The sequence below is a fragment of the Canis lupus genome, chromosome 12, assembly GCF_003254725.2.
Source record: "Canis lupus dingo isolate Sandy chromosome 12, ASM325472v2, whole genome shotgun sequence".
In the NCBI taxonomy this organism is placed as follows: Eukaryota; Metazoa; Chordata; class Mammalia; order Carnivora; family Canidae; genus Canis; species Canis lupus.
In genome coordinates, this window is record NC_064254.1 from 48,102,111 (window position 1) to 48,116,368 (window position 14,258).

Below are 14,258 nucleotides of genomic sequence, written 5' to 3' on the forward strand. Positions count from 1 at the left end.
GATGGCCCCAACAAGACAGAGCTATAAAGCCATGCCAAACTGCTGATAGGAAGGTAGAGGGAGAAGGCAAAGAGAGAAGTTGTCATTTCTTCTCTCATAGAAACAAAACAAGCTTCATTCTCTTCGAAGGCCATAAAACTCCTTATGGCCATGAGCACGTCCACTGTGGCTGCCCCATTACGGCAGAGGACAGGAGCCCACGCACAAGAGCACAAATGAGCCTGGCAGGGAAGAGGACTGTTCTCTGGAAATGTCATCAGTCCAGAGCCATGATGACATCCAGGGAAAACAAGAGCTGCTTCTCTCTCATTATTTCCTTCCACAAAAAGCATCTCCATCCACTTCCATTAAATCCTCCTCTGCCTGTGAGCTGTGCACAGCCTTGAGTTTCCATATGTAAATGCCCAGTCCCAAATGGACCTGACTCTCCCTTTCTGCACATCCTATTTGTTTCTTAAATCAGAGGCCTGAACTAACATCAGGCAAAGAGCTGACTGCTGCTTTAATCATTCCCACTGCATGCACCTCAGGAAGTTGAGCGGTGACTCACTGAAGATCCCTCCTTTCAGGAGGCCAATCTCAACTGACCTTTTCCCATGTTTCATTTCACTGGGACTAGTGACAAGTTCTCTATGGGTCTGAAGGGTATAGCTGGATCTCAGTTCCCAGAGCCTGTTGGCAGAGGGAAACTCAGAAAGCAAAAGGGTAGAGAAGGAGGTGACCCCCTACCAGCGGACACTGAAAGTATGGCTTAAAGTTCATGCACACCCAATCACTCCTCACCCCCCTCATCCTTTCCAAGCAGCGTCCTCCCCACCTCCACACTCTTCTCAGCTACTCTGACTCTCCTCTTCAAACACATCAGCACACGTTCCCTTGTCATGAGTACATGCTCATTAAGAACATGTGACCTGCCACAGTGACCTCATCTTGTTTTATAATAGGTTCCAAGGCTGATAGGCCAGGGCAATATCTCACATAGGCATGTATCTATTAGTGATTGTGTTTGACTTGCTAGTAAGAGCAAAGAGAATACAGGTTTTTTTTTTTCTCACACAGAGTTCACAGATGGCAGTCCCAGCCTGGCATGGCAATGGGCATCAAGAACCAAGGCTCCTTCAATTTTCTGACTCTATATCTTTAGCTTCTGACTTTCATTCTGAAGGCCACCTCATGAGCAAAGAAAGGACTAATGGTGGAACACTGACCATCACATCTGGATTCCAGACAGAAGGCAGAAGAAAGAAGAGGGGCTCCCCCGCTTCAAAACAGCCACTTTATAATTGTCTTTTAAAAATTTTTCCAGAAGTCCCACCCAATAACCCTTTTGTGTATCTCATTGGTTAAAACTTGTTGCCTGTCCACATCTAGAAACATAAGAGGCTGAAGATTGTAGTCTATTATTTGAGCATCTTGCCACCTCCCATAATAAATAGAGATTCTTCTACAAAGGAAGAAGCAGAGAAATGTATTTGGGCTGGCACTATCAGCCTCTGCCACAATGGGCAGTGTCATTTTCATTTGACAAGGATTCTCATAAGGTTCTAAGGTTGAGACGGTAAAGACTGTGTGGGATTCTAAGCAGCATCTCAAAGGGTGTTGTGGCTATGCCAGCTGGGACAGAAGTCTATAGACACCACACAGGACCTAGTCCTGATAGCAAACATTAACAATAGCTTGGATGAAAATTTTCTAGAAGACAAGATTTTTGCCCCAGTGAGAAGGAAGATATACACAAAAATTATCAAAAATACTACAATGTGTCAGTGTCTACAGGAGCCCAGAGAGCTCACATCCAAGGCAGTGAGGGAACACAAGAGTGATTTGCCCTGAATTCTGACTCTGATGGTTTGCACCTGACCCCAGATCCCCTAAGCACATGATGTCTGTTGATGTTTATACACATACAGATACCAAAATAACAAATAAATTCTATTTCTTTTTGCATGAACCTTGTGCTTAGTAAACATATGCTGACTGATCAAAAATTAGCCACGAAGTTCTATAACATCAAACATCAGTGAGAGGAGCAGATAGAGGAAGAGGGGTTAAAGACTCTACAGCACCTGGAAAAGGGATCCTTAGCTCCTTTCACACAGATGTTTTGAGTAGAACTATGTTTGTCTGAATTGCTTGCAAGACGTTCTTCAAGGAATTAGGTAGATAGATTTGATGACCCAAAGGAAAAAGAAGCAAGAGAGGGGCTCTCTCCAGTCCTGAGTGCCATGCTAAACCAGAAATGCTTCAAGTTATCTGCAGAGCAATATTCAGAAATAGCGCTTGTTCAGTTTTTTTGGTTTTATTTTGTTTTTTGCTTTCTATTTTGAAATAATGTTAGACTCCCAAGAGGTTGCAAAAATACTAGATCCATGTACCCCTTATCCAGGCTTCCTAAATTATAATATCTTACACAATCATAAGAAATTATCAAAACCAGGAAACTGATATTGTCACAATATTATCAACTCAACTACAGTCCGTATTCATATTTCATCATTTTAGCACAAGACTGTACTAATGTAAACACCATCCTAATCAGGATATAAAAGTGTTCTATTCCCTTAGTGAAAACCCTTTTCTACTCTTTTATAGTTCCTTTAATATCTCTAGCCCCTAGCATTCAATGATCCATTACTATAATTTTGTAATTTTTTTTAGAGAGTATGCACATGCCATAAGCTTGGGGGGAGGGGCAGAGGGAAAAGGAGAGGGAGAATCCTAATAGGCTCCACACCCAGAGCAGAGCCCATCACAGGACTCAATCTCACATCATGAGATCATGGCCTGAGCCAAAACCAAGGGTTGGATGCTTAACTGACTGAACCACCCAGGAGCCCCTAATTTTTTAAATGTTATATAAACTATGTCATACAGTATATAACCTTTTTAGATTTTTTTCATTCAACATAATGCCTTCAAGATCCATCCAAGTGATTATGTGTATCAATAGTTTGTTCCTTTTTAATGCTGAGTAGTATTTCATGGCATGGATGTACCAGTTTGTTTAATCATTTACTATTAAGAACATCTGAGCTGTTTCCAGTTTTCTTTTTTTTTTTTTTTAAAGATTTTATTTATTTATTCATAGAGACACAGAGAGAGAGAGAGAGGCAGAGACACAGGCAGAGGGAGAAGCAGGCTCCATGCAGAGAGCCTGACATGGGACTCGATCCAGGGTCTCCAGGGTCTCCAGGATCACGCCCTGGGCTGCAGGCGGCGCTAAGCCCCTGAGCCACCAGGGCTGCCCTGTTTCCAGTTTTCATCTATTATGAATAAAGTTGCAAAAAGAAATAGTGTACAACTATAAACATTTGTATACAGGTGTTTGTGTTTGATAAGCTTTCATGTATGTAAGATAACTACCCACAAGTGTGACTGCTACGTCATACGGTAAATGTATGTTTAACTTTGTAAGAAACTCCCAATGGTTTTCCAGATTGGCCACATCATTTTATATCCCACTAAGCAACATGTGAGAGTTCCAGTAGCTTCACATCCTTGCCAGCATGGTAGTGTCAATATTTTTTATTTTAGCTATTGTAATAGGTGTGTAATGGTATCTCATCATGGTTTGAATTTGTATTTTTCTAATAAAAAATCATTTTTTGTGTTTTTATTACAATAGCTTTATTGACATATAATCTGTGTACCACACAACTCATCCTTTAAAGTACATAATTCAACATTTTTAAATATATTCACACATTGTGTAACTCATACCGTCTCAATTTTAGAACATTCTCATCACCTCACTAAGAAGCCCCGAGTCCCTTAGCAGTCACCTGACCACCATTTCTCTCATCCTCAACTGCCTCTGACCCAACACCAAGCAACCACAAATCAACTTTATATGTCTATAGATTTGCCTAGTTGGGACATTTCATATAAATAGATTCATACAATATATTGTCTCTTTTTTTTTTTTTCTTTTTCTTTCCAAGTTTTTGTTTAAATTCCATTTAGTTAATGGAATAGTGTAATATTAGTTTCAGGTGTAATCATGTTGAACATCTTTTCATATACTTATTTTCCATTTATATATTTTATTTGGAGAAACGTCTTCAAGTCTTCTGTCCATTTTCTAATTACATTGTTTCACTGTCAAGGTTAAAGAGTTGTTGATATATTCTAATGCAAATGTTTTGTCAGATGTATGATTTGCAAATATTTTCCCTTAGTCTGTGGTTTATCTTTGTATTCTATTAATAGTATCTTTCACAGAGCAAAGTTTTAAATTTTGATGAAGTCCAATTTAACAATTTTAAGAAATAAAATAAATTTATTTTTCTAAGAAATTCTCGCCTAACTCTAGGTCATGTAGATATCATGGAAACTATCTTCTCTGATCACAATGAGATAAAGTTAAAAATCAATAATATAAAAAACTGAAAATTCACAAAATTGTGAAAATTAAATATACTTTTTTAAAAGATTTTATTTATTTATTCAGGAGAGACACACAGAGAGAGAGGCAGAGGGAGAAGCGGGCTCCATGCAGGGAGCCTGACGTGGCACTCGATCCCGTGTCTCCAGGATCAGGCCTTGGGCTGAAGGCAGCGCTAAATTGCTGAGCCACCCAGGCTGCCCAAACAATACACTTTTAACAATCAATTGATCCAAGAAGAAATCAAAAAGGAAAACAGAAAATGCTTTACAAATGATGAAATTGAAAACAAAACAGAACAAAACGTATGAGATGCAACAAAAGCAATACTAAAATGAGGAAAATTATAGCTATAAGTGCTTATATCAAAAAAAGAGAAAGATCTCAAGTCAACAACGTAACTTTACAACTTAGGAACTAGAAAAAGAAGAACTAACTAAACCCAAAGCTTGCACAAAGAAGAAAATAATAAAGATTAGAGCAGAGAAAAATGAAATAAAGGTGAGAAAAACAATAGGAAAAATATCAATGAAACTAATGGTTCTTTGAAAACATCAAAAAAAATTGATAAGCCTTTAGTTACATGGACTAAGGAAAAAGAGAGAAAACTCAAATTACTAGAATCAGAAATGAAAATGGGAACATTACCAATTCTACAGCAATTAAAAGGATTATGAGAGTAGAACAACTGTACACCAACAAATTGGATAACCCAGATGAAATGAACAAATTCCTAGAACCACAAACCTACCAAGACTAAATCACAAAGAAATAGAAAATCTGAATAGATCTATAACTATAAGGAGACTGAATCAGCAATCAACTATCTCCCAAAAAACAAAAACCCCAATTCAATGGCTTCACAGGTAAATTCTACCAAACATTTAAAGAACTAATACCAATCCTTCTCAAGCTTTTCCAAAAAATTGAAGAGGAGAGAATTGTTCCAATCTCATTTTATGAAGCCTTGAGGCCAACTTTACCCTGATGATAGCAAAGCCAAACAGACTCTACAAAAAAAGTACAGATCACTATCCTTTACAAACATTGATGCAAATATCCTCAACAAAATACTAGCATGCAGAATTCATCCATATATCAAAAGTATTACACATCATGACCAAGTGAATTTATTCCCAGAATATAAGGATGGTTCAACATATGAAAATCAATTGATATAATATGTCACATCAACAGAAAGAAATAGAATACCACATAATGATTTCAGTGGATGCAGAAAAAACATTTGACAGAAATCCACACTCTTTCATGATAAAATCACTCAACAAACTATGAATAGAAGGAAACTACCTCAAGAGAATAAAAGCTACATATGCAAAACCCACAGGAAAATTATATTCAATGATGAAAGACTGAAAGCTTTTCCTCTAAGATCAGGAACAAGACGAGGATGCTTGTTTTTACTATGTTCAACATAGTCCAGAAGTTCTAGCTAAACCAATTAGGCAATAAAAAATAAAATAAAAAGCATCCAAAATGGAAAGAAAAGAGTAAAACTATCTTTGTAGATAATACAATCTTTTACATAGAAAGCCCTGAAGATTACACACACACACACACACACACACACAGTTAGAATAAATGAATTTAGCAAAGTAGCAGGATACAAAGTCAACATATAAAAAATCAGTTGCACTTCTACACACAATGAACAATCTGAAACAAAAACTGCAAAATAATTTCATTTACAATAGCATCAAAAAGAATGAAATATCTATGAATTAACTTAGCAAAGGAGGCAAAAGACTTATAAAGTAAACTACAGTGAGATATCACTGCACATCTGTCAAAATGGCTAAAATTAGAAACACAAAAAACAAGTGTTGGTGAGTGTACAGAGAACCCTTGTGCATTGCTGGTGGGAATGCAAACTGGTGCAACCATTATGGAAGCAATATGGAAGTTTCTCAAAAAATTAAAAATAGAACTACCCTATAGGGATGCCCGGGTGGCTCAGCAGTTGAGTGCCTGCCTTCGGCCCAGGGTGTGACCTGGAGTCCTGGAATCAAATCCCACATCAGGCTGCCTCCAAGGAGCCTGTTTCTCTCTCTGCGTGTGTCTGTCTGTGTCTCTCTCTCTCTCTGTGTCTCTAATGGATAAAATCTTTTAAAAAAAGAAAAAAGAACTACCCTACAAATTCAGTAATCATTCTACTGGGTACATACCCCAAAATACAAAAGCACTCATTCAAAGGGATACATGCACCTCAATATTTATGGCAGCATTATCTACAATAGCCAAACTATGGAAGCAGCCCAAATGTCCATCAATAGATGAAAAAATAAATCAATAAAGGAGATGTAGTGCATGTGCACGTGCATGTGTATGTGTGTATAATGGTTGTATGTGTGTTTATGTATAATGGAATATTACTATAATGGAATATATTATAATGGGATATTATTCAGCTATATAAAAGAACAAAATCTTGCCATTTGCAATGACATGGATGGAGCTAGAGAGTATAAATAATGCTAAGCAAAATAAGTCAGAGAAAGACAAATACCAAATTATTTCCCTCATATGTAGCATTTAAGAAACAAAACAAATGAGAAAAGAAAAAAAGGAAAGGCAAACCAAGAAACAGATTCTTAACCATAGAGACAAACCAATGGTTATCAGAGGGGAGGGGAGTGCAGGGACAGGTGAAATAATAGATGATGCAGATTAAGGAATGCACTTGTCTGGACGAGCACAGGGTGATATATGGAATTACTGTATGTAATCATTATGTTGCACACTTGAAACTAATGCTGTATGTTAACAATACTGGAATTTAAAAGAAGAATTTTCAGAATTTTTTTAAAAGAAAAAAATGTTTAAAGACTTATACAATGAAAACTACAAAACACTGCTGAAAGAAATGAAAGACATAAATAAATGGAAACATATCCCATGTTCATGGATTGGAAGACTCAATATTGTTAAACTGCCACTTCTATCCAAAATGATTTACAGATTCAAAGCAAATCTTAATCAAAATTCCAATGACGTTTTTACAGAAATAAAAAAAACCCATCCAAAAATTCATATGGAATCTCAAGAGACCCCAAATAACCAAAACAAAGCAACAGTAATTAAAACAATGCGGTATTGGCATAAACACAGAAATGTAGATCAATGAAACAGAATAGAAAGCCCAGAAATAAATCTTTGCATGTATGTTAAATTATTGTTGACAGAAGTACCAAAATCAATCAATGGGGAAAGGGCAGTCTTTTTAATGTAGGAAAACTGGATATGCACAAAAATGAAATTAAACCCTTATCTAAGACCAAACACAAATATTAACTTAAATGCATCAAGGATTTGAAGGTAAGACATAAAGTAATAAGATTCTTAGAAGAAAACATCAGAGGAAAGCTTCATGACATTGGACCTGGCAGCAATTTCTTGGATATTAACACCAAAGACACAGGTAACAAAAGAAAAAATAGACTGGACTTCATAAAAATGAAAGACTTCTGCCCATCAAAAGATACTATCAATAGAGTAAAAAGGCACACTAAAAAATGGGATAAAATATTTCCAAATTACATATATGATAAGGGTTTAATATCCAGAATATATATTCAGGTAGAGTTAAAACAGTCCGTCACACAGGACCACCCTTTCCCAGATCCTTTGGCCAGAGAGGGAAGGCTTTCTTGAGGGTTTTTTGGTGTCACGGGGCATTTCCAGATTTCAGGCTTCTCTAGTGCTCAGGCTAGGATATCCAGGAGATACACACTCACAAGCAAGCATGCACACACACACACACGCATACCAAACTCACCTCTGGGTTATTCTTGAATCTCTAGGTCTCTAGCCATCTGCTTCTTTCCTCCACCTTTCAGTTTTCTGGTAGTTAGTGCTTTATGCATTTTGTCCAGGGTTTTTAGTTGTAATTAGCATGAAAAATAGGCGGCATGCATTTTTATCCCTTTGTCTGGAATCAGAAGCCCCTGCTCAGTTGTAGGAAAGTGCTATGTCCAGGCATCAGAGTAAATTTAACCTTGCAAACTGATGCTCACTGAGGCAAGCTTGACCCATAGACTCTGAGATGCAAAGGGGGCAACAGCAGGCAGGCTCCCTGATGTCTGGGGGGTTACATTTGGGGGACAGGACTGCATCTGCTCTTGCTTATGCACCAACAGAAGAGGATCACCAGGTTTGGGTGTTGGAGTTTTGCTTTGTTTCGTTTTACATCTCATGAGAGGGAAATTGACTCTCACTGGCAGCCAGCATCGGGGCGCAGAGCAGCCTCTGGTGAGATCTGGGGTAGGCTGCAGTTAAGGCGACAGAGCGGTAACAAGCCCACAAAGGCCTCACCGTCCTCAGAGGAAGGTGTGGGAGAGAGAGAACCCGCCACGAGGCGGGACACGCACGCTCGCCACTTCCCACGGACGTGCTGGAAAAGGGCTGAGGGTCCCACCAGGCACTTTGCGGCTCTGGGTCTTCCCCAGAAAGAGGCCTGTGTCACGGTGTCGCCAAGGATCGCACTCCAGCTCGTTGCTGAGCAAGGCCAGCCCGGCTGTGAATCTGCACACGGACCGGCGCCAGCCACTCACCCCAGGCAGGGAGCGAAACTGAAGGAAATAAGCAAGAGCTGACCGCGCTCTAAGAGGAGGCCGAGTTCCTCCATCACGGAGCGCGAGCGGCGGCGACCACCACGCAGCGCCGACTCCCGGCGACTGGCCCTGTGCGAGCGTCGAGCGTCGAGCGTTGAGCGTCGAGCGTCGGGCGCGTGCCGCCGCGGGGGGCGGGCACTTCCTCCGGAAGCCGTGCCGGAGCCTCGCGGGGCCGCGCGGCAAACTGACCGGAAGACACGTGGCGGCGGCGACGCCGGCAGCAGCTGTGCATCCTGACTGGCCGCGCTGAGGAGATGCCGTTTCCCTTCTCTCTGCTTCAACAAGTGAGTTCGCATTTCCGCTGTTGATGTGTCCTAAAAGCCAACATTTTCAGTGTGTTTTCGGTGTGGGAAATGATCATCCCACAATTGGCACGGCGAGGATTGTTTCACAGGCGAGGCATTTCCTTTGAAGCTGAATTGCCACGTGTACAGTTCTGTGGTTGAAGACAACACATTACCTGGCTGCTCCGGGAGCAGAAGAGGAGCAAAGTGACGAGCTTCTTCGGGAACCGGAGCGCCAGTCTCAGCTCCCGGCGAGGCGGCCAGCTGCCGTGGGCGAGCACCTGCCATGGGCTAGCACCGGGTAGAGGACGCGGCCCCCGGCCCGCCTCCCGCGCTCAGCAGGCTCTGCGCGTGCGCGGGGGCCCTGGGGCGGGGCGTCACTCCAGCACGTGGTCCTCCCCTCCTCCACCGCTCACCAAAAGGGCTTCCTGCTCTGACCACCGACAGCGAAACTCTTCAGAGCAGAAGGGTGGAAAATAACTTTTTTTTTTTTTTTTTTTTTAACGGAAGGCAAGTGGAATCCAAATCCTGGGGCGGGGGGTTGGGGGGAATGTGGCCATGCTCCTTGTTTTAGTCCCCATAGGAGATGTTCCCGCTCCTCACATACATTCTTGATGGCTCTTCCTTTCGTCAGTCTTCCAGGCCTCAGAATGTTCTCCTGGGGACGTCAGTTGGTTTAGGCATTGAGCTTAAAAGTACAGACACAGTTATCAGCGCAAGAAATGTAGTTGGGGTATAGAAGCCGCAAAATCAACTTATGGTGTGGTGCTTTGGTTATCATACCCCTAAAAATGAAGGCGTAAACTCAGGACATTGGAGAATTTTTTACTCAAAATGGATGAATGGGTGGATGGATAGATGGTTGAGTAGGTGGATGGGTGGATAGATGGATGAAGTAAAAAAAGTGAGAATGGCAGGCTCCATGGCCCCTGGAAGCCCCTGTCCAGTGAGTAGAACAGAAAAACTACCAGTCTTCCTGTCTTCTGTGTCTTGTAGGAAAACCCACCTCCTCCTTGGCCTGGCCCTGACTGACTGATGCATAAATAACAGGCAGGACTTGGAGCACTCTCACCCATCCCTATCTGACCTACACCTAGGTCTCTGCCTTTGCTGATGCAAAAACGCGCTGTTTTCCAGAAAGAAAGATAGAAATAGGAAAAGACCAAGGGCTGAGAACCAAGACACAGGCCTATTCAGTTTCAAGGCCAAAATCAACCGGCTACCACTGCCCTATTATTATGTTAGAAGTGATTCAGCAGAATAGAAAAAAAATAATTCTGTGTTTCCTGATCCTACAACATGTCTTTCTGTCCTAGCAGAAACGGGAACCTTGGCATTGGAACAGTGCATCGGGCAGAGCTCCTTCCCAGCTGTTGGGCAGCTTCTTGGCTCACTTCACAGCCCCAGGCACCTTCTGACTCCAAGCACCCCAGCCTCTTAGTGGGTGGGAGCTGGGCTGGGGTCTGGGACCTGCTCCCAGGCCCCTCACCCAAGATCAGTGGTATTGGGGTGTTAGCCAGCAAGACCGCAGATGGAAGCGGTACACTGAAGACAGTCTACTCTGCCCTTCCTAGCTCACCAAGAAGTTCCACAGGGGCCAGACTGGCTCCTCTTCCAGATGCCCTCTAGCAAATGATCCTTTGCTGGCACACACCTTGAAGAACACGCTTGCTGGCTCTGAGTTGGCAGGTGGGATGGGCATGAGTCCTGTCTCAGCGGCCAACTCTTCCTTTTTCCACTGTTTCTTTTTCCTTCCTCCTCTTTTCAATAGTTCTCCAACTTTATTCTCTGTCTTAATGCTCTGGTCCTAAACCCTTCACTTTTTCCAGCTTTGGCAAGTCTCTTGGCTCCTCAGGGGTGGGAAAGTTTTCCCTGCTCATCTGCTCTGCCCGCCCTCTCCACACCCCAGCAGGTTACAGACCTGCTGAGATCCAACTTCTTCCTTCTGGAAGCACTTGGCCAGATACTAACTTCTAGCCCTGGTACTTCCCTTTAAAGAGCGGGTACTTATTTTCTTCCTTAGATCCCCAGAGTAGAGATCCTGCTCCTCACACTTTCTGGGCTGCATGGAAAACCCAGAACTAAAAACAGAACAATCTTCCCATCCATACCCTCTGCCCCATCCATGCCACAGGAGCCACTAGCCACATGTGGCTCTGTATATTTACATTTAGTTATTAAAATGACACAAAGCTTAAAATTCAGTATTTCAATCACATTAGCCACTTTCTGGTAGCTGCAGTCAGTGGCTACTACATGAGACCATACAGAAAAACATTTCTATCATCACAGAACTTTTTCCTGGACTTTTTCCAGAACTTTTTCCACACTGGGTTTGGGTCCCAGGGCTGAGAAATGCCCTGGCACATGGGGCTGGCAGGCACATTCCTAACCATTCCAATCTGAACCCACATTCCCATGGTAAAGAGGAGACTTTAACGCTAAATGTGAGTCAGAGAACTACCCCCAAGTCTCCAGACATGAATCTCATATTGAAATTTGAAGCAGTCAGCCCTCCTGCTCTCACCACTGTCCACTCACCAGCACCATCCAGGGACCCCGTCCCCAGCATGCGCTGCGCCAGATACATGAGGACTCAGTGAAGGAGGAGACAAACCAGGCTGTGGTGTTGCCACAAAGGGGAGCTAGCTAGTCTTGTCTTCTAGGACAATAACTCAAAGCAAGACACATGCTCTGAGAAGTCTTCCAGCCAATGCGGAAAGACTGTCTCTGCTTCCTAACTCACTCAACTAGTCAGGAAAAACAACCCCCAAGCTGTTTGCACTTGCACTTTTAGGGGCCCTCTGCCCTCCATGCACACTCCCACTCAGGTAAGACCTGAGTCCCTGTGCACACAACACAAGAGACACAAGAAGTACGACTGCCCGTGTCCTTTCAGCACCAAGCGTCCAGATGGTAAGGCAAGACCAGCCTACAAGGCAAAAGATAGATGTGCTATGGCCGTCTTTCTATCCACTCCCCTTCTTAGAGTCCAGGAGGGGCCAGCTGTCTGCAAATGTGGGAACCTACCGAGTGAAGGTGATAGTCCTGGCCCTTACTTTCAGATTCTTCCCTGGAAGGGTTTATGAGCAGCAGGACTTTCTACCCAGTTGTCCTCTTGCCCTGAGATCTCATCCTCACCTTCTTGCTTGCAGGCACCTCTGCCTCACTTTGTCCTTAAATGTTGCATTTGCTGTCTTTCTGCTAAGACTTTGTCTCTTCATTCCATTCATGTTTGCTGATTGGTTTGCATTCGCTGTTGTCCACGTGTGTTCTCCACCTTGATGCATGGTCTGGGAGCCTTGGCTCCACACATGGCATTACTGCCTCCCTTACCCTCTGGTCCCACCACTGAGTCAGCTGATGGGAGACCTCAGCAGGAGATGGGAAAGTCAGAGGAGGAAGAGTGAGGGGTGTTTGTAGCCATTTCCTTCCTACCCTCCTTCCCAGGCTTGCTGAGATTCTAGTAGGCCCTCATCTTTCTCAGTTTCTCTTTCATATTTGTCATGGCCACCAGGCTCTAGCCACACTGTCCTCTCCCTTTATCTTGTCTGGCGCAGAGGCAGGCATGACTCCTGTTGCTTTTTTCTGGGTACTTCATCATCCCTTATTGGTTCTCAGCCTTGCCCATACCTATGTAGATAACCTTTTCTTTAAACTCTCTCCTTTTAACTCATCTGCATGGACCCTCTGTGTTTTGCCAGGACCCAGAATGATCTAGCACCTTTCCCCATTTGGAGTGGGTTCTGATTACCTACTGCTGCATAACAAGCCACCTCACACATAGTGGCGTAACATAACAGTAACAGAAGTCTGTGTTACTTCTCAGAGTTCTGGCTCTTGACTCAGCCTAGCTAGGTGGTTCTCATTTCAGGTCTCTCATGAGGCTGTGGCCAATGGTAGCAGAGGCTGAGCCGTCTCCAAAGGCTTTCTCTCTTGCATGGTCCAGCTATCAGTTTGCACCTCGGCTGGGGTGCCTACCGAAGGCCTTCCCACTTGGCCTTGGCTTTCTCATAGCATAGTAGCTGGGTTCCAAAGGCAAGAGACTAAGAAAGAGCCCTATAGAAACTGAATTAGGTTATGACCTGGTATTAAAAGTCACATGGCATGACTTCTATTGCCTTATATTTATTAGGAGCTAGTCACTAAGGCAAGTCCATATTCAAGATAGGAATAGTGTTAAAGAAATTGTGGACATGTTTTAAAATCAGCACAGATGGTACATTCCAATCTGATACCTTCTCCTCCTACTGCCACTTTGATCCATGTCCTCCACACCCTCTTGGGTCCCCAAGGCAGAAATGAGAGTGTCTCTCCAGACTCTTCTCTTCTCACCCTAGACCCATTGAGCACCAGGCCTATTGATCTGCCTCCCAAATTTCCCTTAAATGCCTCAGCTCACATCCATCCCTTGGCCACTCCTGCAGTTGGGCCTCCATCGTGTCCATCAGTTCCTTTGGGTCACTGCTAACCTCCCTTCTCTCTCCTAGAGGTCCTTGGGCCACCATTGGAATGCACCTAAGACCATCCCCTGACCCTCCACTAAAGAAAAGGAAGGACTAGAGAGGGGAAGGCCTTTGTCCAAAGTCACACAGTTAACCAGAGGCAGGGGCAGGCTGGAGTTTAGTCCTGCTGCCCATGAGGGATGGGCACCTTCTGTGCTTGAGGGTAAATCTTTGGATGTTCTTGGAAGGCATTCTCCCACCAGAGGCCTGGGATAGTCTCTCTACCTCTTTGTTTCAGGCCTAAAATGTGGTCTCTGTTTGCAAAGAAATGGCTGCTGGAGGAATAAATAAATGGCTAGTTTTATTATTTTCTTTATTCCGATGTACCAATTTACCATTTAGATAGGCATTTCCAGATTTCTGGGTGTCATCATCTCATGAAGGAACTATTCTTGCTCTTAAGGAACTTCCATTCTAAAATTAAACAAGACAGACAGAGGAGATAGACACACAC

The 14,258-nt window shown here is 43.0% G+C and overlaps 1 long non-coding RNA gene across 3 annotated transcripts in view; it reads left to right on the forward strand.

The window, feature by feature from the left end:
• The first annotated feature begins 9,167 nt into the window (after nucleotides 1–9,167).
• LOC112658546 (uncharacterized) overlaps nucleotides 9,168–14,258 on the forward strand; it is a 33,840-nt gene continuing 28,749 nt past the window's right edge. For all 3 annotated transcript variants that reach the window (XR_007401297.1, XR_003135775.1, XR_003135774.3), the window contains exon 1: nucleotides 9,168–9,299. This is a non-coding gene — a long non-coding RNA (uncharacterized LOC112658546). The remainder of the gene's footprint in view (nucleotides 9,300–14,258) is intronic.